This window comes from Dipodomys merriami, unplaced genomic scaffold (assembly GCF_024711535.1).
Source record: "Dipodomys merriami isolate MVZ:Mamm:240054 unplaced genomic scaffold, mDipMer1.0.p SCAF_912, whole genome shotgun sequence".
Taxonomy (NCBI): domain Eukaryota; kingdom Metazoa; phylum Chordata; class Mammalia; order Rodentia; family Heteromyidae; genus Dipodomys; species Dipodomys merriami.
This window is the reverse complement of record NW_027206527.1, coordinates 111,362-138,688: the sequence shown is the minus strand read 5'-3', so window position 1 is coordinate 138,688 and position 27,327 is coordinate 111,362. Positions and strand designations below refer to the sequence as shown.

Genomic DNA, 27,327 nt, shown 5'->3' with positions numbered 1-27,327 from the left:
ATACACATTTTCCCATGAAAGCACTTAACCTATTTTTAAATTGGATAGGTCCTAGGTGTTTTTGGACCCAAGAGAAAAAGGCTGGGGTTGGAGACTATAAAACATCCCTTTCACAGGCCTGTGGAGTCGGGCTTATACGCCTGGAACTTGGGGTGCTGCCTACCTTCCTAAATAGTGCTTACTACTGCTAAAGAGAGGTCATGCCTGGTAGCTTGCTCTTCACCATGTGGACAACTGTCTTGCTGGTCCCTTCTGATAGGCCTATGCCCCAGTACACACTTTCATAAGAGGGCACATACATGATGCCAGATAGGCCTGATTGTGGGCATATTGGGCCAGGCCCTGTGTCCATACCCCTGTAATGCCTTTGTAGCCTGGGGTTATTAACTTGGATCTGGGTATGTTGCTACCTCCCTAACTAGTCGTTTACCTTGTACAGTGACTTCATAGTGAGGACCTCTTCTTGATCATGTAAAGGAACTCTTTATTCATGATTTGTCAGCCTCAGAGACAGTACCATCTGAGATATATCCATTTTCATGTAAAGATTGCTCCCACCCTGCCATTCTATGGGAACCCATTCATGGAATGTGGACACATGATTGTGCCTATGTGGTGCCAGTTGGACTAAGGGTGGGCTCTAGAGGGCAGAAGAGATGGCACATTGGAGCTTGGAGTATGTCCACCACCCTTCCCAACTATAGCCTATATACTGGGATTATGAGTCCTGAGCAGGGGATACTGTTGCTCACCCCATCCAGTGCTTCCCCTTCCACAAAGAGGTCATGGCCATTAGCCTGTTTTTCTTAATCTTGCAAACCTCTAGCTTCATGATTTGTGTTGTCCTAGATGCAGGTACCATTTGCAGATGACCCCAATTCAAAGGAAGCTGTTCCTCTCCTGCCCTTGCCCTGTGGGAACTGAATTGCAAAACAAAAAAGAAAACATTACGAACTAGTAAGTAGTGGGGTACTTGAAGTTATTTCACAAATGAGGGTCCTTATTAAGGCTTCTTACCCCCTTTTTTCTTCCTTGAAAAATTTTCCAGTGTACTAAAAATCATCACAAATACTTATGACAGTGCATATTAAATGTGATGTCCTTCATATTATGTATGAACATTTTCTTCATGAATTTTAGTCAGTAGTGTTTGATAACTTTTACTCCTCTATATGCAGTTTGCATAATGATAAAGTTTGTATCCATATCCACATATATTCTTATATAATCCTTCTCCAATCATTTGGTATTGTCCAGTATATTTTTAACTTTTCCCTAGTCTGACAAGTGTGGTATCTCTTTATTGTTCCTGACAGAATATTTTTCATAAATCTTGCCACATCACATATGCCTTTTCTTGTGAATTGCATGCTCAGATATTTTATTCAATATCATGTATCCTATCTGTCATCTTCTTGATTGAAATGTTCCTTTGTTGAATACATACTATTTAAATGTCTTCAGTCTTAAGAGAGGATGTTTATATTTTTTTTGATGTTACTTACTCAACCAAGGTGTTGCTGTAATGTAAACTTATTGATATTTTCCTACCTTTGTATTCATTTCCTTGGGGAAAATCTCCATTCTTAAAATGCACTCTTATTTCATTCTTAAAGCTTTTAAGTGTTGCTTTCTACCTTTGTTTTTAGGAATTGTTTGCTATGGCTTTAAGTTAAGGTCTATTTTGTATCTTATTCCATATAAATAGCTAGCTATTCCAAATAGCTATTTATTGAATAGTCTAATGTCAAATCTCAGGATTCTACATAGGCTTGTTCTCAGTTCTCTACCCTATGTAATACTTTTTCTTCAGCTGTAATACCAGATTGTCTTGATTACTAGGCTTTAGTATAACAAATCCTCATTTTGAGTTATGGTGTGTCCCCAAAATTGTTCTTTCATATTCTTTGTGTCTTTTGATCTTTAGAAATCCTTCCTCTCCTCTGTTAGTGGGGACCAAACACCGAGTCTCTTGCATTTAAGGCAAGCACTCTACCACTCAGCAACTCAACTCATAACTTTGAGGAACAACAGTCACTGGGTCCAGGTGAGGTTTGGGGAAGTTTCCCTCTATAAGTAGGAACTCTTGACTTAGGGTCCTTGGTCACAGAATAAAAATTTGCAGAGTAGTCACCATGGTAAGAAAACTTGGCAATGTTTTATTGAGTTAGCAAGCAAACAAACAGATAAGCAGATAAACAGAAAGACAGAGGCACACTCAGAGTGTGAGTGCTCTTAACGGTAGACGCAAAGAGCTCTTTGACATCAGGGGCATTTATATAATAAAAGCAAGTCCTGTCATAAAGCCATATATATAGGTGTTTATCTTTGCTCTTAATCACTCTGGGGTTACACCATCTGAGTTCTTGGTTATTTGGTGATTCAGTCTTTAGTGTATTTCTTTTTATCGGGGGGAGGGTCCAGTCATGGGGCCTGAACTCTGGGCCTGGCCGCGGTCCCTCAGATCTTCAGCTCAAGGCTAGTGTTCTACCACTTGAGCCCCAGCGCCACTTCTGGCTTTTTTCTTTTTTCTTATGTGGTGTTGAGTAATCGAACCCATGGCCTCATGCATGCAAGGCAAGCACTCTAACACTGAGCCACCTTCGCAGCCCCTTTAGTGTATTTCTTACAGGAAAGAATGCATATATTTTTGCCATAGAACAGATGCTTATCCTTAAGATGATGAACGCACCCTGAGTTAGAAGCAAAGAAGATAGTGCATGTATGTTTCTAAATGTATTGTTTCTATCAGAGTTCCTAGATGTCATTTTCCAGGTCTCATTTTTCCTAAGCTATCCAGCCTGAAACTATAAAAAGTCCTGATAAGACTTCTCAGAAAATTGCATTCAATTTATAGATTGATTTGATAGAAAACAATACATTCTTTAGATATTGAGTATTCCCATGAATGATTTTTTTTTGGGTCCGGTCATGGGGCCTGAACTCTGGGCCTGGGCACTGTCCCTCAGCTCTTCAGCTCAAGGCTAGTGCTCTGCCACTTGAGCCACAGAGCTACTTCTGGCTTTTTTCTTTTTGTTTATGTGGTGCTGGGCAATCGAACCCAGGGCCTCAAGCATGCAAGACAAGCGCTCTACCACTGAGCCACCTTCTCAGCCCCCCATGCATGATTTTGACATAGCTGTATTTAGCTGTTTTTCAGTTATTTTTAATAATTAATGTTTGTTACATAGTATTATATATCTTTTGTAGGATATGCTTCTTGGTGTGTTTATGTTCGTTTGGTTTGGTTTGAACAACATGGGGAATTGAACTGGTGTATGGGAGGAAAGCATTCTACCACCTAAGCCACAATATAGCCATGTTAGTAACTATTGAAGCTACTTAAAATAATCATCCATCTTATAATTTGTTATTTTTACCTTTTTTTCATCCTGGGGTACTTGGTATAGGAGTCTGGTTTTTTTGTTTTGTGTGTGTGTGTGTGTGTGTGTGTGTGTGTGTGTGTGTGTGTGTGTGTGTGTGTGTGTATGCACATGCATTCATATAAGTGTATATGTGCCAATACTGGGGCTTGAATCCTCTTAACTTTTTCCAGCCAAGGTTAGCATTTACCATTTGAGCATGTATGCACCTTCAGTGTGGCTTTTCTGGTTAAATCCTACTCAGGAGGATACAAATGGCAGTTCAAAGCCAGCCTGGGCAGAAAAGTCCAGTAGTCCTATGAACTACTTTGAAAAACTACTATGAAAAACCTGGAAGTGGTACTATGGCTCAAAAATAGTGCTCAAGCTTTGAATTGAAGCCCTCAATCCTTAGGGCCAGCACATACAAAAATTAATGAACTTTGAATTGTCTAACCATGATGTATTTACACCATGATCTACAGATCTCAGCCTCTCAAGTAGGTAGCATTGTAGGTGTGATCCTGTAGTAATAATAAGTCATTTATTATTGTTACTAATGGATATTTTTTAAAGACATAAGTGTATGCTAGTGGCTCAAGTCTATAATCCTAGCCAGTCAAGAGGCTGAAGTTTAAGAATCTTTGTTCAAAGCTGACCCAAGGGAGAAAAATCTATGTGGCTTATCTCCAATTAACAATCAAAAAGTTGGAAACACAGCTGTAGCTTTAGTGGCATAGTAGTAACCTTAAGCAAAAATGCTTAGGGACAGTGCCCAGACCCCGAGTTCAAGTCCTAGAATCAGCCTCCAAAAGTAAAATAAATAGAACACAAAATAACTCCAGGTATGGCTAGTGATAGTATGCCTAGTTTGCATGAAATTCTGAATTTGATTGCCACCAGCAAGAAAAATACACAAACCAAGAAAAAATGTTTCCAAAGTCAGAGGGAATTTTTTACTGATCCTTACTAACAGACAATTTTTTTCTTACACAATTTCATTTAGAACGTTAGCCCAAGGCAGGTGCTAGTGGCTTGGCTCATGCCTGTAATATTAACTACTCAGGAACTTGAGAATTGAGGATAGTGGTTCTTGAGACTCTTCAATAAGCTACTCAAAAATAAGTGGAAGTGACCCTATGGCTCAAGTGATAGAGAGCTAGCCTTGAGCTCAAAGAAGCACAGGTACAGGGGCCAGGCCCAAAGTTCAAGCTTCATGGACAACAAAAATAAAAATAAAAATAAAAAGCCAAACAATAACTCCAGTAGAAGAGAAATGATTATGCAATGACTACTTTAGCAAGAATGCATTTCTCAGTTTAGAATGAGGTTTCACTTTGTATAACCTTATAAATATAAGATAATTAAATTTCAAGTAATTATTTAACTTCACTATCCACTAAGTTGGAGTGTTGAGCTATATGTTAAATAACGGTGAGTTATAGAAACATGAAAGACGAACTTGAGGCAATGATAAGGGGAGTTGAAGAAATCAATGTTGTTTTGAGAGCAACTCAGGTTGAAGCTGACCACCTAGGTAGGTCTTCAGGAGACTAAGGCTGTTTCTCATTTCTAAGATCCCTCTCCTTGGCTGGGCCCCTCCCATTGAGTTTAATCAAAGATTAGGTTAGGTGTGGGGAAAAGCAGCAGCTTGTATTGAAGGTTTTAAAAAAAATAAACCCTCTTTTTTGTGTTTAAATGTAGGAACTAGAGAAGTCGTTGGTTCACAGGACTCTGCATTTGAAAGAACTTCCAACTATGAAGGCCAACCTGAGCCACATATTCCAGAGAAGGACATGATGTTGGCACAGGAACAGATAGAATATTTGCAGAAGAATTTTATGTGGTGCTTAATTTATTAAGCCTTTCTTGTTTATGTTTGATGTAACCTGCTAGTAATAGATGTGAAATGAGTAAAGGATCTGTTGGCCACCTAAATTTGTTACTTCAGCAAAAGTATATCTGATCATGCTAAACCTTAGGTTTCTAAGAGGAAGAAAAAGATGTAAGTCCTTCAAGATGCTAACAAAACTGAATTCACAATCCATTAATTGGAGGGAAGGGCACTTTTTGTTGGCAATTTTAAATATCCAATTGCATTTTTCCATGCAGGTGACTATCAGCAAAGAGGAGATTGAAGGGGGCTCAGAAGGTGGCTCAGTGGTATAGTACTTGCTTCAGATGCATGAGTCCCAGGGTTCAATTCCTCACAGACACATAAACAGAAAAAGCCAAAAACTGGCACTGTGGCTCAATTGGTAGAGCGCTAGCCTTGAACTGAAGAATTGAAGGACAGTACCCAGGGTCAGAGTTCCAGCCCCACAACCGACAAAAAGAAAACTAAAAGAGGAGATTGAAGACACTCAGTTCATGGATCCTGTTGAATGAAGACTATAAGGAGCTGTGTGGATAGCTGGTACTGATGGAAAACAGTTCTACAGACAGCAGACAGCAGTATCATTGAAGAAAGGGTTGAGAAGTTTCAGAAGGTGAACCAGCAGTATGAAGGCAGGTGTAGTTACGACATCCTTCTCAATGCTGAGAATCTCATGCTATAGGTATGTTTTGTACAAGAGTTGAAGAGACTTTCGAACTACTTTTCATCTTTCTGAGGGAAAAGAGAAGATTGCTGAGAGATGAGAGGGGTGAGCCACTCATGGCTAAGCATATATTGAGAACAGGTGTTTTTCTGGGTTGGCAAGTCTGATAAGAGGAGGGGCTTATGTCTCTTGAAGTATCTTGGTGTCTCAGACCAGTGAAGGAGTCTAGTTATTATTGCCCAAGGGCAGAAGTCATCCCGAGTAAAGTTGGTGATTTCATGTGGTCACTAGGCCTCAGATGTAATGTAGCTTAGTAATATAACAGGAGTGATGTTCTTTGAGTTATTTGAAACTGAGTTATATTCTCTTGGGACTCCCAAGTAAATTACAATAGAAGCTACCCATGAGAGACATGAGAGAGACTGTTGCATTAAAAAGTAAGAACTAGATTTTGAATTTGATTATTGAGCTTTTCTTGACTTTCTAGACTTTCCTTTTGAAATTGCATTAACTCATTTGTACAATGAGAATTTTTCAATTACAAAAATCTTTAAAGAGCACCCTTATGTTTGTGGCTAAGGAAGAAATGGTTCTTTCCATTTTTTTTTTTTAGTCATGCAACTTGAACTCTGGGCCTGGGCATAGTCGCTGAGCAATTCAGCTCAAGAGTAGAACTGTACCACTTGAGACACAGTGCTACTTCCTGCATTTTCTATTTATGTTGAGAATGGAAGCCAGAGCCTCAAAAATAATTTATCCTGTAATTGTTTCATTTTTGGTTATTATTAATGTTTTTTCATTGTGAAAATTCCATACAGAGGGGTTACAATTACATGAGCAAGGTAATGAATACATTTCTTATCAAGCATTGTTACCTCCTCCTTTGTATCCCCTTACCATCTCTGCCCTCCCATTTCCCTTCCCCCCATCCCAACCCCCCACCAATATTGTAAAGTTCATTTTTCGACATAAGGTCTTGTACATCTCATTGTTGCAATGGGTCCACTTGTATCCCTATTTAAACAATTTCTTTTTTCCCTTCCACACCCCAAATTATAACAACAAAAAATATAGTGAAAAGAGGGGTTATAACGAGAGGGAGGGACATACAAAGCAACAAAGAAATCATCTTATAAATATGTTAGAAACAATCGCAAGAAAGAAAAATTATTTCACTAGTTCTCTAGGTGTTGATTTCGCCTAACATCAACTTTTTTGAACTTTTCCGCTTGACTCATACATATACTAGATATTGCAAATAAGGGAAACCATGGGACCTATGCTTCTTTGGGCCTGGCTTACTTCACTGAATATAATTTTTTCCAAGTTTTTCCATTTCCTAACAAATGGGGCAATGTCATTCTTTCTGATGGAGGCATAGAATTCCATTGTGTACATATACCACATTTTCTTGATCCATTCATCTACTGAGGGGCATCTGGGGTTGGTTCCATATCTTAGCTATGGTAAATAATGCTGCAATAAATATTGTTGTGCTGGTAGCTTTAGTGTGGTCTTGTTTGTAAACATTTGGGTAAATGCCCAAAAGTGGGATTGCTGGGTCATAGGGGAGATCTATGTGAAGTCTTTTGAGGAACCTCCATACTGCTTTCCAAAGTGGTTGAACAAGTTTACATTCCCACCAACAATGAAGTAAGGTTCCTTTCTGTATACATCCCCTACAGCATCTGTTGTTGTTAGAGTTCTTGATTTTTGCCGTTCTAACTGGGGTGAGGTGATATCTGAATGTTGTTTGAATTTGCATTTCTTTTATGGCTAGGGATGTTGAACATTTCTTCATGTGTCTTTTGGCCATCCTTCCTTCTTCTTCAGAGAAGTTTCTCTTTAAGTCTTTCTCCCACTTATTTATTGAGCAGTTGTTTCTTTGAGGATTTGTTGTTGGGGGATTTAATTTTTTGAGTTCCAAGTATATTTTAGATATGAGACCCTTGTCCGTTGTATAGCTAGTAAAGATCTTCTCCCAATCTGTGGGCTTTCTATTGATCTTGCTAGCTATGTCATTTGCCCTGCAGAAGCTCTGCAACTTTATGCAATACCATTTGTCCAACCTTTCTTTGATTTGTTGTGTTTCCGGGTCTCTATTCAAAAAATTTCGGCCTTCTGTGGGGTCAGAAAATACATACAAAAAATATTCTCAAACCACAATGAGAGCTTTGTTTGTAAAATGGGAAATCCATCCATAATAAATGAGCAATATGTACTGCCATCCAGGCCTGTTCATGAATTTGGGTGTACAAAGAGGATCTTCGTTTAACAGTATCTGTGTGATGATGTATTTGTTCTTGCTAGAATGCTGTTTAACTGGTAGAAGTCCTATGTTTTCACTAGGGATATTAATAATCATTAAATAAGGCTATGTAAATAATTATTGTTTTTATCTGTTTATCTCTACTGTCTTTCCCATCAAATACCGTAATAAGGGGATTATTTATATAGTGCTAACAAATCAGAGTCTGAAGATAGGCACATCTCTTACATATATTTGCCAAAGACAGCAAAAAGAATTTGCAGAATTAGAGAGCCTTCTGTACCTACATCATTTTCCATATACCTCATTGTATATATTGAGCAATTTAAAAGCTGCCTTTAGTAGTACTGTGAATACTCAATTTTAATAAACATTAAGTTGTCTTCTTAAAAAAAAAAAAATTTCGACCTGAGCCAAGGAGACCTAGGGTTTCTCCTATTCCATCCTGTAATGTTTTCAGAGTATCTGCTTTGACTTCAAGGTCTTTGATCCATTTGGAGTTGATTCTGGTGCAGGGTGATATATAAGGATCTAGCTTTAGTTTTCTACATGTAGTTAACCAATTTTGCCAGCACCATTTACTGAAGAGGCTGTCTTTCTTCCCTTCTATTGTTTTAGCTTCCTTATCGAAGATCAGATGGCTATAGGTCTGTAGGTTCATTTCTGGGTTTTCAATTCTATTCCATTGGTCCTGAGGTCTGTTCTTATGCCAATACCAAGCTGTTTTGATTACTATGGCTTTATAGTAGAGTTTGAAATTTGGTATTGATATTCCTCCAGCAGTGTTCTTTCCGTTGAGGAGCGTTTCTGCTATTCAGGGTCTTTTATTGTTCTATATGAATTTTTGGATTGCCTCTGCTATTTCCTTGAAGAATGAGGTTGGAATTTTGATAGGTATTGCGTTGAATTTGTAGATAGCCTTGGGAAGTATTGCCATTTTCACGATGTTAATCTTGCCAATCCAGGAGCATGGGAGGTTTTGCCATTTTTTAAGTTCTGTGTTGATTTCCTTTTTTAAGATTTTAAAGTTTTCATCATAGAGGTCTCTCACTTCTTTAGTTAAGTTAATTCCTAGGTATTTTATTTTTTGTGGGGCTATTACAAATGGAGTTGCTTTCCTAATTTCAGCCACACGTTTCTCCTTGTTGACATACAGAAAAGCCATTGATTTTGGGGGGTTAATTTTATAACCTGCTACATTGCAAAGTTTTGAATCAGCTTGAGTAATTTGGGAGTGGAGTCTATGGGATTCTTTAAATACAAGATCATGTCATCTGCAAAGAGGGAGAGTTTTATTTCTTCTTTCCCTATTTGGATCCCCTTTATGTCTGCATCTTGTCTTATTGCTGTAGCTAGGCATTCTATTACTAGATTGAAGAGAAGTGGAGAGAGTGGGCATCCTTGTCTTGTTCCTGAGTTAAGACAAAATGGCTTTAGTTTTCACCATTGAGTATAATGCTGGCTGTAGGTTTGTCATATATAGCCTTTATTGTATTGAGGAATGTTCCATGGATTCCTAATTTTTCCAAAACCTTCATCATAAAGGGGTGTTGGATCTTGTCGAATGCTTTTTCTGCATCTATTGAGATAACCATGTGGTTCTTATTCTTGCTCCTGTTGATGTGATGAATAATATTAATTGATTTGCGTATATTGAACTAGCTTTGCATCGCTGAAATGATTCCTGTTTGATCGTGGTGTATGATTTTTTGGATGAGTTGTTGAAGTCGATTGGCCAAAATTTTGTTGAGAAGTTTTGCATCAATGTTCATCAAAGAAATGGGTCTATAGTTCTCTTTCTTTGATGAGTCCCTGCCTGGTTTTGGGATGAGGGTTATGATGGCTTCATAGAATGTGTTGGGTAGTGAGCTTTCTCTTTCAATTTCATTGAAGAGTTGGAGGAGTATTGGTGTGAGCTCTGCTTTGAAGGCCTTGTAAAATTCCGCTGTAAAACCATCTGGTCCTGGACTTTTCTTAACTGGGAGATCTCTTATTGCTGTTTCTATTTCAATGCTTGATATGGGCCTGTTAAGATAGTTTAACTCATCTTGGTTTAGTTTTAGCATGTCAATATTTGCTAGGAAAAGGTCCATTTCTGTCAAGTTCTCAAACTTATTAGCATAAAGTTTTGAGAAGTATTCCCTTATAATGTTCTTAATCTTGGTTGTTTCCGTGGTGATATTTCCATTCTCATCTCTGAGTTTATTAATTTGGGTGTGTTCTCTTCTTTTTCTGATAAGATTTGCTAAGGGTCTGTCAATTTTGTTAAGTTTTTCGAAGAACCAACTCTTTGTTTTGTTGATTCTTTCTAGTTTTTTTGGATTCTAATTCATTTAATTCTGATTTAATTTTGATTATTTCTTTCCATCTACTGGATTGGGGTTTATCTTGCTGTTCTTTTTCAAGGAGGTTTAGATGTGTCATTAAATTGTTAGTTTCAGATCTCTCCAATTTGTTGATGTAGGAGCTCAGAGCTATAAACTTGCCTCTGAGTACTGCCTTTGCTGTGTCCCAGAGGAGCTGGTAATTTGTGTGTTCATTTTTGTTGAATAGCATGAACATTTGAATTTCCTTTCTAATCTCTTCCATGACCCACTCATGATTCAGCAGTTTGTTGTTCAGCCTCCGTGTGATGCTGGACTTTCTTTGGTGGATTTTGGTGTAGAGTTCTAATTTTATTCCATTGTGGTCAGAGAGGATGCAAGGTATAACTTCAATGTTTCTGAATTTAGACAAGTTTGCTTTGTGGCGTAAAATATGGTCTATTTTAGAAAATGTTCCATGTGCTGCTGAGAAAAACGTGTATTCTGATGCTGCTGGGTGAAATGTTTGGTAGATTTCTGTTAAGTCTTGTTGATCTATGCAGCTGTTTAGATCTGTGGTTTCTCTGTTGAGTTTTTGCCAAGTTGATCTACCTAGTAGGGAGAGTGGTGTGTTAAAACCCCCAACAATTAATGTCTTTGGATCTATATGGGATTTGAGGGAAAGTAGTGTTTCTTTGATAAATTTGGGTGCTCCATTGTTTGGCGAATAGATATTTTGAATTGTAATATCCTCCTGAAGGAGAGATCCTTTAATTAGTATGTAGCGACCTTCTTTATCTCTTCTCATGAATTTTAATTTGAAGTCTATTTTATCTGATATTAGGATTGCAACTCCCGCCTGTTTATGGGGGCATTTTGCTTGGTAGATTTTGTTCCAGCCTTTAACATTGAAAATGTGTTCTTTTTTACGGGCAAGATGTGACTCCTGCAGGCAGCAGAAAGAAGGGTCTTGTTTTTTAATCCAACTAGACAGTCTATGTCGCTTAATTGGAGAGTTCAGTCCGTTAACATTAAGAGATAAGACTGAGAGGTATTTGGGAGTTCCTGCCATGTTATCCACCTTCATGGGGGCTGTGAAAACTGGGTTCTTCCTATGGTTCTCGGATTCTCAGTTAGGGTGCAGTTTTTTGGCCTTTATTGAGGTCTTGTTGGTTTTCTATGTGTAGGACATCTTTAAGAATCTTTTGTAGGGCTGGTTTGGTGGAGATGTATTGTTTCAATTTTTCTTTGCCATGGAAGGTTTTTATTTGGCCTTCAGTTATGATGGAGAGTTTAGCTGGGTACAGTATTCTTGGTTAATAGTTGTTTGTTTTTAGGGCATGGCATACATCATTCCAGGCTCTTCTTGCTTTGATTGTCTCTGCTGAGAAATCTGAGGTGATTCTAATTGGTTTCCCTTTATAGGTGATTACCGTTTTCTCCCTGACAGCTTTAAGGATCTTTTCCTTGTTCTGAGTTGATCCTGTGTGGATTATAGTGTGACGGTATGATGTCCTATTCTGGTCTGGTCTATTTGGGGTTCTAAAAGTTTCTTGTATCTGAATAGGCCTATCTTTTTGTATGTTTGGGAAGTTCTCTGCTGGGATCCTGTTAAACAAATTTCCTAGACCATTAACTTCTGTTTCTAGATGCTCCTCTACACCCATTATTTAGATTAGGCCTTCTGATGGTGTCTTCCAGGTGTTGAATAGATCTATCATATTTCTTTGACTTGTCTTGGATGGTTGTATGTTCTTTCTCTATAATATCTAGGCTGTCTTCAATCCCTGAGATTCGATCTTCTGCATGGTCTAACCTGCTGTCAAGACTCTCTACTTTGTTTTTAATCTCTTTTCCTTCTAATTGGTCAGCTTTGATGGCTTCAAGTTCTTTGTCGAAGCTTTGTTTTAGGTCTTGTATGAATTTCTTTACTTCCTTAATTTGGTGTTCAGTGTTTGTTCTCAAATCACTTAGTTGATTGGTTATGGTTTCTTTGGACACCCATTCCTTCTGTTGGATTCCATTCAGCATTCCCTTTGTGATCTTCCTGACTTCCTTCAGCTCTTTGTTAATGGATTCCATGAATGCCTTTAGTGATCTTTGTGTATTCTCTACCTGGTCTCTCAATTCCTGTATTACTCTTTGATTAGCTTCTTCCCGTTCGTGGAATTCCTTCAGTTCTCTTTCCTCCCATTCATGGGATTCCTGCAGTTCTCTTTGAGTGTTCTCAGCCTGCTCATGCCATTCCTCCATTTCTCTTTGAGTATTCTCAATTTGTTCACACAAATCCTGTATCATTTTTTGAGTAGCTTCCTCACGCTTATGATATTCCTGTATAAATTTTTGGGATGCCTCCTCTCTCTCCCTATCACGCTCATACAGAGTCGTTTGTAAGTTGTCAAACTTCTCATTTATCATGTTTGCCAGCAGTGTTTGTAGAGCTATTTGGGAACTCTCCTCTGGATTATTCATTATCTGTTCTGAGCCCTCATTATCAAGATTGGGAATTGAGGTACCCAGATTTGCCATTTTTCTTGTGTTTTTCCGGCTTACTCTGCCCATTTGAGATGAAAATAGCACCAGTTTTGTACTAGAACACTATCTTAAGGCAACCATCAACCAACGTTTGCATTTTTACAGTCAATAGTCTACAGATACAATCTAGTTCAACAGATACATCTATTCAACATATGTTAATGGGCTTCAAACCGCAGAGAAGAATTTGGAAAACCAGAAATTATTAGGGTTAGGGAGAGATGTGGGTAAAAAATTGGAATAGATTGGTGTGGGGAGGCACAGGGAGAGTTAACTATGTCCTAATCCCAATGCAGGATATAGGTTGGGTAGGATGCAAGTAGAGAGAGAGAGAAAAATAAGAAAGGGAAAGGGAAATGAAAAGAGACCAGAAAAAAAAAAAGAAACGTAAAAATTAATATTATTATGGAGATCAAAAAACCATCTATTTAGAGAGGAATGTGAGTATATTAACAGAAGGGAAGGGACATAGAGGAGAAGTGAAAAACTCAAAAAAATGCTTAAAATATTATATCGGTATAAAGAGGTAGTACTGCTATTAAGGAACTTAAGTCTCAGAGGTTTTGAATTGAGTAATAAATTTGTGGATTAAGTGTGTACACAATGGGGGATAGGGTCTACTAGTTAAGTACGGGTTTATCTGAGGATGTGCAGGACAAGAGTTAAGTCACATAAAGAAGATCAAAAGAGAGGAAAAGGTGAGAGGGATAAGAAAGGGAGAAAAAAAGATCAGAAGTTCAGTAGAGCTAGACAAAAAACAAAAAGATAGTTAAGAAAGAAAAAAAAGAGAAAGAAGACAAGAAAAGAAAGGAAAATGCACATTCACGTATTCCTAAAATAAAAATTATAAGAGGAAAAAAAAGTTACTGGAAAACAATTATTTTTTCAAAAAAGGCAAAAATTAAAGATTAATAAAATTTTAAAAAAGGAAAAAAATTTATATATATATATATATATATATATATATATATATATATATATATATATATATATATATATATATATAAGGTACCAAAAAAAAAAAAAGAAAAGAAGAAGAAGAAGAAAAAAAAAAAGTTCTTTGATTTTTTTGGAGGGGGCAGGGTTGGGAAGAATCCTGTATCTCCCTTTTGTCTGTAACCAGCCTCTTGTTGGAGTCTCTGGTCAGCTTGAGGTCCTGTGGCTTGATTGGTTTCTTAAGTCAGTTTGTTCCAACAGGCAGAAAAATGCTCTGCTTTACCCAAGATTTTGAGATCCCCCTCCCAGGTTAGTTTAATGGGAGGGTGATCTGCTTTGAGAATCACAAAAGAGGGGGATGCAGTGGTGAGGCTAGTTTCTGGGTAGAGTTTAGGCCTTTCAACAATCAGTAGCTTTTCCCTGGGGCTATTTTGTGAAAAAACTCACAGAGCCCAGCCTGGAGCCATTCTTAGGGTTTCTGTTTTTCAATTGATTGTGGAGGCTGCTAGAGGGAGGGGCAGCCTCTGGCTCTGGTTACCCAGTGAGGCAAGGCACTCCAATGGCTGGCGCCTGAGCTGGTTGACTTTTCCCTGGATGGAGCTGAGTCTGGCAGGTTACTTCACCATTAAGTTCTTGTGACCTGCTAAATGACTCGTTTTATTCCATGGCCTGAGTTGGAGCTGGCAGATCCTCCGAACTTTGTCGGTATCCAAGATGGAGATCACTGGTGCTAAGGGGGGAGGGGTGGCCTTCCCTCCTCTGCTCCCTGAGAAAGAGTGAGGACGTCGAGCTTCTACTCACGCCAAGTCTTGGATCCTGGGTCGTCTCTGGTCTGCAAACTGCAGGATGAAGATGTCCGCTCCTTGTCGGTTCTTGCTGGTGTTTAGTAGAATCCACTCGCCCGCTGCGTCTGGCTCCTTCGTCCCGGACTCTCTGTGTGAGCGCTCAGGTATGGTCCCGGCTGTGGTCTCCGCCGCGACCCTGCCGCTGCCGCTGAGGCAGCAGCTGGCAAGCGCTCAGATGTGTCTTCTTTCCTTGGCTTCCCCTCTCTTGTCTAACTCTCTGTCCTGTGATGGCACACTTGGTGTGATTCTCTGGCTTAGGACTGTTCACTGGAACTCTAAAACTGCTTTCTATGTGAGAGCTTGTTCAGATTCCAGCTTCTCCTCCGCCATCTTCCCGGAACCCCCCTCTGCCTTGATGTTTTTTGTTTTCATTTCCTTTTGTGTTGTACCTGAGGCTTGATCTAAGGAACTGAGCACTTACCTTGAGCTTTTTGCTCAAGGCTCGTGCTCTACTACTTGAGACACAGCTCCATGTCTACATTTTTGTGGTTAATTGGGGATCAGAATCTCAGAGACTTTTCTACCTACACTGGCTCTGAACTGTAGACTTCCTTATATCTCAGCTATCATTACAGGCATGAGCCCGTAGCAGTGTGCTCCTGTTTTGATGGCCACAGTCACATGAAGCCCAATGTGGAATCTTCTCACTTGAGACAGCATCACAACACAAGATTCTCAGATTAGAGATGCTCAGCCTGCATCTTACTTCTTTACCCCATTGGTTTGTCTGTAGCACTCCATTTTGAATACCATAGTTCTGAAGAAGTCCATAAAAGCACTTCTCCTCCTTCTCAGGGAGGTATTCCTGGGGTTAAGATCTTTTTAAACTCAAGTTATTTTGTTGTTTGCTGGCTTAGCTTCCTGATGCAAACTTATGCCCCCAACCCCTACCCTTTGAAATAAGAAAGTGGGTTAGGGTAAAGTAGAGACAGGTGTTTACAATGGCTTTTGTGCTGTCATTCTGAAAGGTAGGGGAGGGAAGGTGTAAGATTTTTGGGAAGGTCACAGAACATCAGCACTGGAACCCACCAATGGGAAGTCCTCATTACCAAGCCTCTTCTCCAATCAGAGACCTCCAGGAAGGCAACCCTTTCCAGTTGTCTGGAAACTTTCTTGTCTCTGGGCAGTCACAAGGAGAAAATGTTGGTGTGAGGAAGGTGGAGCTCTACAGCTGTAGGAACCAAGTAGGCAAGTTAGTTGGAGGCATTGATTCTCATGACCCCATCTGAAGTCTTACATGCCATGAGGGTGCATATGCCTGCATGTATTCCCTCTGGGGGAAATAAGAGGGACTTCCCTTTCTCCATGTCAGGGCAAAGGCCTGATGCCCAGCTGCCAGACTCAGGTGAAAGTTTGCAGGAAGTGCCATTATTCTCCCCTGGTAATTCTATAGAACAATGCCCGGAGACTCTCTTTGTGTGTCTAAGGAAGCTCACCTGTGCCTTGCTTACTCTTTGCAACCTTTGATCACTGGAGCTACTTCACATTTGTTGACAAGGTTTAATTCTTCCTGCTTACTGACTTAAAATTACCTCTAATTGTCTGTGTTCGTATGAAATTGTGTAAAGTTAACTTTCTGCTCTTTGTCTGAAGATCTACTTTTAGGTCTGTATGCTGTAAATCAGCATGTGATATGTCAACAAACTTTGTCCATACCCACATATTGTGGTCCACTTTCTGCCTATTGATCATGCGTTCCCAGGTCTCACTGAGGAATTGGCAGCAATTTGGGTTATGTCTGTTTCCAGAACCAGACTAGCATCCCTTACTCCCTTTTTAATAAATCATGCAACGGCTTTGAAGGCAATGTGTTTGCAATAAGAATTGTTTGCAGAATGTTTGCCCTTCAAACTGATCATGCCCACACGCCCTGGCCATTGTCTATTGACCATTGACATTGGTCATTGTCCCAAATGTCTTTAATATGTTAAGTTTCCCACAGTTCCCCCTCAGTACCCAGCTAAGGAAGGTAATCCCATTACCACCATATTCTACCAATGAGATCAAACAAGCCAGGATTCAAAGCCAGGCCCTCACCACCAGCCTGCATGCCTTGCTCTAAGGGCATACACTTTGCTATTAAGAATAAACACTTGGTGTTTTCTGGTGAGCTGGGGTTCGTAGGTATACTCTTAGCTGCTCAGAAAGCTGAGATGTGAGGGATCATGGTTCAAATTCAGCCAAAGTAGTGTGATTTGTTTCCCTTTTATGTAGGTGGTTGTATTTTCCCACCTCCTGAGCAGATGTCAGGGACTGCATGAGACACCCAATTTGTGGCAGAGCAACCAGTCCCAGGACAGCACCACTGAAACAGATAGTGGGAACACCACACTTTTAGTTGTGACAGGATAGCAGTTGCTCTGTTTTTGCATTTGGCATAATTATCTTGTGTCGAGAGCAAAGGAAACATCATGATCTTGAAATATCACAAGTTAGTCTAAGCTGGTTCTGTTGAGTTGGTCTTCTGGTCCTGTAGCCATTCCCTTAAGTGTTTGGCAGGGCACCTGAAATGCTAGAATAACTGGGCTTCTGTGTGTGGAGTCCTCAGAGACTGTCGTGTATACATGGTCTCTGGTGGCCTCAACACATGGCAGCTCAAAGGTGGCAGTGACTAGACCTTCTTCAGACTCAAGCCATAATTCTGTGGCTTGCCCTCAGATGAGACAAGTGAGGCCCATCTAATTCAAGAAAAGGACCAGTGCCTGTGTGCTTGACTGGAAGCCACCAGTCAGACAGAAGCTGGGGGGTCCTTCAGAAGCTGAGGCTACTTCCAGTCACTGTTGGAGGCAGCGATTGGATGAGAAAGACACCAAGGGCCTTCAAGAAGGTTCTGAGGAATTCTATTCGTGGATTTCACATCTGTTGAACCAATAAAGTATGGGGGACAGAGCATTCCAAGGCAGAGCCCCCCTCCTGTGCTACCATAGAGCCTGGAAAATGGGATGCTATCCTGTCACCTCGGTGCCAGTGAACAGCAGGCTCCTGTCAGATCCAACCTATGGTGCGATTTGCAACTGTTCTTCCCTAAGTGCATTCTCTGGAGACCTCACTCTTCCACTTGTGTGGTGGTGTCATTCAGCGAGAGTATCTCAAAGTAAGTGTCTGCACCTGCAGAGAAGTCAGGGTTATCTTGCCTTGGCTCCTGAAAGAAAGGCCTTGATATCCTTCACCATCAGGAGAGGTCCCTTTCCAGACCCCTGAGGAACTTTGGGCTGTGCAGTGGCTTCCATTGATCCATGTCCAATTCTTCCCATGTCGCTCAGACCTCAAATGGTTTCAGAGAAGGTGTCACCATATTAGGGGGTGTAGTGACTATTTGCTTATCAAGCCTGTAGAGAAGGAGATTCCAACTCAGTATGTGCACACAGGATTGTGAATCCAATGGTCACTACACTTGTCATAGTGAATTGTCTGTTTGGAGGGACTGTTTTGAGTCTTCCCTGAGCACAGTCTTTCACCAGATACAAAGCATGTATCTGTTGTTGATTTCACGGTTTTGACTGCTATTTCACAATGATTCAGTGTAGGTTCCCTCCACAAAGCCAGGAAGCTGTCACGTTGTTATGTAAGTGAATGACCAAACCAGGCTCGTGGTTTCATAGGTGAGTCTGCCAGGTATTTGGTGAGAACAATTGCAGGTTCTCAGGTGAGGTGGGTTCTATATGTCATGATGCAGGTAGGGTTTGGGAAATGGGGTACTTGACGTGCAGATTTTATTGAGAATTGCTTAGAGATGGACTGTGAGAAAGTGAAGGGGCTCAGGGTCAGAGCAGTCACTATTGGGCAAATCATGAACATAGATGTGATGGGCATGTGTGTAGCCAGCCTACTTTGGGGTGGTTGTTAGGCATTCAAAATGCATAATACCCCTTAGCTGGCTAAGTATTTTAAAGTTAGAAGCACAGGATTTTATGTTTTGGGAGAAAATTGTAACACATGTATTGAACATTTTAAAAACCAAATTTAGGCTCTTAATTTTGTTTTTAATAAAAATTTCATCCCAGCTGCATGGAAGAGCTAAAATCAGGAGCATTGACCTTTCAGGATAGCATGGGGAAAAAATTGAAAAGCTGAGGATGGTGGCATGCATCTGTCATCGCAGTGTGGCATGACATGCAAGTAGGAGGATAACAGAATGTCTGGTCTTGGCATAAAGCATCACACAAAGGGATGTGGCAGGGCTACAGTGGTAGAGCATTTGATTATCAAGAATGAAACACTGAGTCAGATGCCAATAATGCCAAAAGTACACAAATTAAGAGAATGAATCTAAATAAACCCCTCATGCCCACTGAATGGCCTTCCTGAAATTCAAGGCCACCATTTCCTTCATCATTAGTGATTTTTGAAACACCACATGGGAATATTGGAAGGGCTGTCTGGGTTTTCCTGCTTCCTCTGCTGAGAAACCTGTCCATATTATGTTTTTAGATTAAGAACTACTATGAATTCTTTTTTTTTTTTTTTGGTATTCAGGTAAGGGGTAGGTTTACTCAAGATGGCACCAGGCCATTTTGGCCCTCCACAAGGCAGGGAAAGGCGTGGGAAAGGCCTGGGAAAGGCCTGGGAAAGAGTTGGGAAAGAATTGGGAAAGAGAACTGGGAAAGAGAGAGCTGGGAAAGAGAGAGAGTTGGGAAAGAGAGCATCTGGGCCTGGGTTAGGCCTTATCTGGGGTATGGGTGGAGAAAGGTGTGGCCACATCAAATTCAGATGTGACCTCAGTGAATGCAAATGTGACCTCTTCCAGGTGTTCCAGGCGCCTAGGTAATGCAGGTACTCAGTGGAGACTTTGCTCTCCATCCAGGAGCAGACCTTACATTCCAGTCTTTTAATAATCATGAAATGGGGCACGGATTCTCTCTGGCTACTTCCTGCTGACAAGGGGCATTGACATTAGGGATAAAAGTCTGAAATTTGGTCCCCTCCCAGAGAAGGCAGTGAGCAGCTGCTGTCCCTTGGTGGTGTGAATTCTTAGGTGAACTCTGGAGAGGTCTCATGACGCATTGAGGGGCTGGAAAAAAATACTAGAGAGCAAATAAATGGCAAGAGGAAGGACTTGGGGCTGAAAATGTTGGTCGAAATGTCCCTAGCTACTTATGACATCTGGCGACTAGGTAGAGGATAAGTCAAGTGACAAAGACAAGAATATAAATTCCTGTTCAGTTAATACGTAGACCGGTATAGACATTGGATGGGCAGGCTTCTTACTTCTATCGACCTCCCAACTGTGGTTAATTTTGAAAGGGCAGGCACAAAGCAGCTGTTTGACAACATCTCCTCTTACACCTATCCATGGTCCCTTGTTCCCCAGACTGGCTGAGTCTAGGTGCTCGTTGCTGGGATGGCTTGTCACAGTTGGTATTCAAGGAGGTTTGAACTCAAGGCCTGGGCACTATCCCTGAGCACTTCTGCTCAAGGCTAGTGCTCTATCACGTTGAGTTACAGTACCATTTCCAGTGTTTGGCTGGTTAGAGATAAGAGTCTTGAGCCATGCTTCCAACCTGTCTCTTTGCAGGTTAGTTGGGAGATGGAGTCTTAGGGATTTTTCAGCCCAGGCTGGCTTTGAACTGCAATCTTTGCCACAAAGGCCCTTTATTATTTCAAATAAGTCAACAAGGAGATCAAATAGAATAGAGAATAGAGCTTACCTGGTCCTTATCAAGAATTGACCAACAAATATTCTGCAATGACTAAACTTGTTAGATGTGATGAAAATTTTAGCACAGATAGGCCCAGTATTTTAAAACCACGTAGTCAGTAGTAGAATACTCAACATAAAACAAAAAAGGCAAAACTCAAAACCTGAATTTTTTTTAATTGTGAAAATACTGTACAGAGGGGTTACAATTACATGGGCAAGATACTGAGTACATTTCCTATCAAGCATTGACAATAGTGTGTATACATCTTTGGTAACAAAGCACATCAGATGGTTGGGCCTCACTTACCAGGGCCTGAAAAAGAGCAACTTATTAGCAAGACACCTTAGAATAGATGGATGGAGTAGTAAGCTTGGTGGAAGTTTAAGGGTCACAATGTGGCCAAGATGGCGAACTAAAGACGGTGAATTTCTGAAAGAATGCAAAGAAACCCTGAACAAATACATCAAGCCTACATTGGCTAGCCTTTGAGAGGGAACCTAGAGGAGGGGTTCCCCAGGACCCAGCCTGCATCACACTCTTCAGGGCACAAGCCAAAATGTTGTAGAAAAGAGAAGTGGAGAGATAGGGAAGGTGGACATGAATGGCAGAGAGAGAGCAAAGAGAGCCTGAAATTAAACTGACTTCGGACCATTTACCATTGAAGTAGCAAAAAGTGTGTACATCTGAGAATGACAAAAAATTAGGCTCTCTGGCTTTCCAGGGAGTGCAGGAGGCATTTCAAAGGGGTTTCACAGCACCCCAGAGCTCACCAGGCAGAAGCAGAATCCTGACTTCCCCAAGAGCCCTCTAGAGAAAAAAGGCCATGTCCCAAAACCAAGCATCCTCGGCTTCAGAGGTGAGCGGCCTTTCAGCTAAAGGCTGTAGGAGCTCTCTGGCATGGTGCCATGTCTGGACAGAGACTGAGCAACTGAGAATTGTAGAGAGTAATTTCACTCACCAGAGTAGAGAAGTGGTGTGGACGTGGATGTGAAGGCCAGTAATGGTATCGGTGTGATGTGTCCACAGCAGACAGACCAATTCGCAAAAGGCCATCAGAACTGTGGGTATTCCTCAGAGCAAAAAGGGAAAAACAAGCAAAAAAAGAAAAAAGAGGAAAAAAAACAGAGAGGAATCCCACCTATCCTGACTTTAAGCCCTTTATCCGAGTCACGACACCATTTATGTTAGATTTTTAAAAAGAGGTAGCTGAGTAAGAACAGCACCAAGCACTTGGTATTCAGGTAAGGGGTAGGTTTAGTCATTGTTCTGGCTGGCACCAGGCCATCTTGGCCCTCCACGCGGCTGGGAAAGGCCGGGGAAAGACCTGGGAAAGAGCTGGGAAAGAGAAGTGAGAAAGATCGCTGGGAAAGAGAGCTGGAAAAGAGAGAGAGCTGGGAAAGAGAGAGCTGGGAAAGACAGAGAGTTGGGAAAGGGAGAGCTGGGAAAGAGAGAGTTGGAAAAGTACTATGAATTCTTGAATCATTTCTAGGAAGAGGGATTATGGGAAAGTAGGGGTGAGGTTTCTACACAGCAAACATAGAGCCTCCATGATTTAAGGAGCCTTTCATTGGGTCTGGTACTCTTTAATTCTGTTGAAATACTTTCCCTTTTTCCTCTTGAAAAATAAGTTCCAAAATAGAGTTTATTTTAACTTCCATCACTAAAAGTTCTTCCTTTTACTCTATGGGCAGTTCACACATGACCAAAATATAAACCAGCTGGTTTTACTGCATCATATACCTCTGCTATGTATCAAATTTTTCATCCTAATCCTCAAATCATGTAATAATTTGCCTATTTATGACTGAATTGTAGTTCCTTTATTAATAAAAGCTAATGGGAAAGGATTGTGTATTTAGTTGATGAATAGACCTACATTTTATTTCCCTGAGATACTGTAGCAGAGTATTAAAAGGAATGTAATATATATATATATTATATAATTTATAATATATATAATATATAATATATAATATATATATATATATATATATATTTGGGGGGGTCCCATCGAGGGGCCTGAACCTGGGCCTGAGCACTGTCCCTCAGCTCTTCAGCTCAAAGCTAGTGCTCTACCACTTGAGCCACAGCGCCACTTCCAGCTTTTTTATTTTTGCTTATGGGATCCTGAGGAAATCTAACCCAGAGCCTCGGGCATGCAAGGCAAGCGCTCTACCACTGAGCCAACTTCCCAGCCAGGTATGTAATATTTTATTGATAAGTCTATCCCTTAAAATGAATATATTTTGGGGCTGGGAACATGGCTCAGTGGTAGAGCGCTTGCCTTGCATGCCTGAGGCCCTGGGTTTGATTCCTCAGCACCATATAAGCAAAAAGAAAAAAGCCAGAAGTGGCGTGGTGGCTCAAGTGGTAGAGTGCTAGCCTTGAGCTGAAGAGCTGAGGGACAGCGCCTAGGCCCAGAGTTCAGGCCCCACGACGGGACCCCCCTCAAAAAAAGTAATATATTTTAGGATGTCATTATTTTAATGTGAATTATGTAAATGTTGATAATATGCTGTTGGTTATACATTTAGTTTTCAAGAGTTTCACTTAATTGCTTTTTTTGCCCACATATAGTACAAGTCTATTTGCAATTGTTTTTTAATGGCACTAATAGTATAGTTTATATAGAGAAAATAGAGTTATTTTAGGACCCTATGATTGGTTATAGTATTAATAACACAATTAATTTGAAGTATCAATATTTCTCACCAATTACTGACTCTTAATGAGGTTGCGTGTGGAGTTTTGGAGTGCAAATGAGATGGTGGATGTATAGAGTTGTAAGGAAGTGTTTAGGGACCATTAAAAGGCATTGGGTGACCCCAAAGTGTAGGTCCCTGGTCTTCTGTGAGTAACTAGTTCTAGGAAGGTCTCAGGAGAGATCTGCATTGCTTGAGACACATTGTGCTCCTGATATGCATACCCCTGGCCCACCTAGATATGTCCTTTCTGGAGGCCTGGCTCTCTTGTGACTTTATCTATGAAGCACCCAGCCCTCATGGGGGATTTGATATTTCAGTAGCTCTTAAAGCCTAGGCAGAATAGAAGACAGAACTAACCTCTCCCAGTTCCCAGGTCTTGCTTTGAATGGATGGATGGAGAATAGGGGAGATATGAAGCTGTAGGTCAAGCAGGAGTGGCTCAGGTCATGTGCCAGAATCCCAGATGTTCCTTGTAATTGTAGAAGACTCCTATAGCTTCTACAGTGCAGTGCAGGGCAATGAATATTGGCATTGAAGGCAGGGCCAACATCAGGTACCAGATGTGTCTCCTATAAACATGTCCAGGCCTCAGCCTGCATTTCCTCCTCTGAGAAATTGGGATGGTTTTCTTTCCTGATGGTCTTGCTTTGTGTCTATGAGATCCACTTGGAAGTCTTGCTGAGAAGGTGATGCTGTGATTCCCTCATCTGGGCAAGGAAGGCAGGAGGAAGAGAAGAGAGTGTGAGAAACAGAATCCTTCTCTAAGCTTGTCCTAAGGAGGTCTGTCTATGTGGTAGATAGTGCTTCCAATCTGGCTTTGTGTCAGAGCCTCTGCTACCTGCCTCTGGCTTTACTGGATGGCACCCTTGGCTGCAGAGAGTATGGGCTCGGCTTGAATGTTCCTTGTCTCTTGTGTGTTGGTATACTAACCCGGCCTCCTGATTGATGGCTGAGAACCCTATCTCACTTGGGGGTAAACTTATCTCCAAGAAGCTCCAGACCAGTCACCCCTCTGGGCATTTGATTTACTAGGGAACTCAAGCCTGAGCATAGCATGCACACAGCTGCTGCATTAGGGTGCCTGACAATCTCATCAGCCCTTTAGTGCTCATTTGTGCATACTTGTGGATGTGGTGCCTGGAGCCTACAAGTCCAGCTTCCTTGTTACCCTGGAGCATTGAGGACTTCAGAGTGAGTACTCAGTGAGTACCTAATGGCGCCCAGTACAGAACTGCTCTGTGTACTCACAGTAGTAGACATAGTGCTCAATTACTGTAGGTGATTCATAAGTGAGTTAAGAGGGCACATGGAAGAAGGATTGGTTAGCTTGAGTTCATACCAAAAATAGATGAAAAATATTTAGGTCTTCACAGGAAGGTAATATTGGTTCTGAATATTGGGGGATGAGATCTTCTTTGGTGGTCTCTGGGAAGAGTCTGAGGCCCTGGCAAGCTGTGCACTATTCTATTTGGTTCCTTGGTGCCAAATTGCCTGTCTAATACTAAATGGTTCCTGTTAGCCCCAATCAGATCCTATTACACTAGTGCAATTTGAGTTCCAGCATCAAAAGCTCCTTGTTCAGTTAGCCGAGCTCTTTGAGTTAGTTACTAAATCTGTCTTTTGTGTGAAGCCTGCATGCTTGTCTTGGAAGAAAGTGCTGAAACATCAAATTATTTATGAAGCCTGTTTTCTTTGCTTACTCATAAAGGGATAAATAGCAGTTTTGGAGCCACAGTATTGGCCTGAAAGGAGGAACAATGGCTCATTGTCTTCTCTAGTTCTGAAGGATCATGGTTCCCATGGGGCTCTAAAACAGAGCTAGCTGTGGGTGTGATGGGTTTAATCAAAACTGCTACAAAGACTTTACAAATAGGGCACAAACTCTTGAGAGTGTTTGCATAGATATGAGTCTTTTTTGTATTCATATAAGTAAAACAGTAGTACATTCCTCAGAATAAATACAATTTGTGCATTGTAGAAAATGTGTGTAATAGAGATAAAGCATGATGAAAAACTAATTCCATATCTCAGCAGAAAGGATGGAACACTACCAACACCTTAATGTACAATGTTTTAAATGTCTCTAAGCATGTGTGTCTATCTTACCTTTAGCATATACCTACTAACACCTTTAAAAGAAGGGCATTAAAAGTGTATTTTCTTTTTATTTTCATCACAGCCACGGTCTCTCTCTGGTTCACCAGGTTTCCCATTGACTTGACAACTCTCCCAGAGTCTTAGCTGATCTGTTGTCATCACCTTCCCAATAAGAAATATTCTTAGCCTTATTAAGAGCACAAAACTTGTGGGGGTGAGGTTATCACAGGAGTTACAGCTCTGTGGCCCTTAGAGTAGGGTTTCTAAGTAGTCCCAGGACAGGAGATGGAATGGCTCTGTCACTTAGGAAATACCAGGTTTCTCTGAGTCCTTGGTGGAATGGTATTGGATAGGCCCCTTTATGGCTTGCCCTAAGTTTTTAGGACAGTCAGGACTGAGTTGTGCTATGTCTCCAGCTCTGTCACTTGTCACTTTGTGGGTCATTGAAGATGCTTTTCACTGCTTGCAGATGGCTCCAGTGATGTTTATAGAAACAGTTTCATCAGAACATGCAGTATTTGGGAAATAGCATGGGAAATGCTTGGCTCTGTGGACCTTCTTGTCAGTGTGGGGAAGTAAAAGTACACAACAAGGGACCAGAAAAAACTGTGTCTTCTCCTGATTTTAAGAAAACCTAGAGCCGGGTGCTGGTGGCTCACGCCTGTAATCCTAGCTACTCAGGAGGCTGAGATCTGAGGATCGCGGTTCAAAGCTAGCCCGGGCAGGAGAGACCACGAGACTCCTATCTCCAATAAAACCACCAGAAAACCGGAAGTGGCGCTGTAGCTCAAGTGGTAGAGTGCTCGCCTTGAGCTGAAAAGCTGAGGGACAGCGCCCAGGCCCAGAGTTCAAGCCCCACGACCGACCAAAAAAAAAAAAAAAAAAAGAAAACCTAGAGTTTTTTTTCTCTTTGCCTCTCATAATGAGTGTCAAAAAGTTCCAACTTGTTCCTGCTACAAAAGAATACTTGCTCAGTGTCCAGGTTCTCACATCCAGCCACTCCAGAAGGGGGAGATGAGTGTGTTCTTGAAGTCTGCCCAGGACTCCATTCTTAGTGGGAGTCCAAGACCCAGGTACCACCTGTTCATCTTGACAAGTTAAAGGCATGAGAGTCTGTGGCTCACCTCACCTCTCCCTTGAAGGATTTGAGCAGGAAATGTGAGGCTCAGCTAGTTTGCCAATAACTGGCATATACCCAGTGTCATAAAAAGGAACAGGATTTTCCCTGTGTCCTTTTACTTCTCTGATAGAAAAGAAGTAATGATTAATTTGTTTAATGTTGGTGATATTCAGCTATTGTGATACCAAGTGGTATATCTTTGAAGTTTGAGTCTGAAATGTTCCCTAAAGGCCCATGTGTTATAGACTTTGTGGCCACCCCATGATGAAGCTGGCAGAACATTTAGCTGTGTGCAGTGATCACCTCATAATTTTGTATTGTGCCTGTCATCCCATTAATTGGGAAGCATATTAAGATTATAGGGAGGCACGAGTCAAGTGTTAGAGTGGCCGTCCAGCAATTATAGAGCTCTGAGTTCAATCCCTAGGACTGCAAGCAACCATTCAGAAACACACCCCATGCTATGGTAGAGTCAACCTTTTTATTCCGCAGCTGAGGTGACCAGCTCCCAGTCTTGTCTACCTTCCTTCCTCCCTCCCTCCCTCTTTCCCCTTCCCTCCCTACCTCTCTTTCTTTCATTGCTTCCTTCTTCTCTCTCTTTCTCTCTCTCCCTATCTTCTTCCTTCCTTCCTTTCTTTCTTGTTTTTGACCTTATAGAAACTCTTGCCTTGTAATCTGTGTTTACTTCACGTTTGTCTTCTGAGTGTGAAGATAGTTTTTCTCCCAAATGCTACAGCAGGTAATCATTTAATATTTTATGTGTTTCCCATCTGCATATTTGTTTGCTTGTTTATCTTGTTTAGGTTTGAACTCAAGACTAGTTTGCCGGGCACATGCTCACACAGCCACTGGAGACACATCTCTACTCCTTTTTAGCTTCAGTTATATTTTATATAGGACCTCCTGTTTTTTGTCTTGACTAGGCAGAACCAACATCCTCCTGTCCACAACTTCCTGGGATTTGAGATGGGAT

General features: G+C 41.0%; 2 long non-coding RNA genes across 3 annotated transcripts in view; both read left to right on the top strand.

Annotated features, from left to right (window-relative positions):
• The first annotated feature begins 573 nt into the window (after nucleotides 1–573).
• LOC138821410 (uncharacterized) lies at nucleotides 574–5,567 on the top strand. Of its 2 annotated transcripts, none has more exons than XR_011370146.1 (3): nucleotides 574–957; nucleotides 5,067–5,367; nucleotides 5,475–5,567. It is a non-coding gene; the product is annotated as an uncharacterized lncRNA (long non-coding RNA). The 2 variants fall into 2 exon arrangements; XR_011370147.1 differs by lacking the exon at nucleotides 574–957 and adding an exon at nucleotides 2,014–2,047.
• Nucleotides 5,568–5,690: 123 nt separating this feature from the next.
• The window catches only part of LOC138821411 (uncharacterized), a 31,383-nt gene continuing 9,746 nt past the window's right edge, over nucleotides 5,691–27,327 (top strand). Inside the window, exon 1 of the long non-coding RNA XR_011370148.1 lies at nucleotides 5,691–5,920. This is a non-coding gene — a long non-coding RNA (uncharacterized lncRNA). The remainder of the gene's footprint in view (nucleotides 5,921–27,327) is intronic.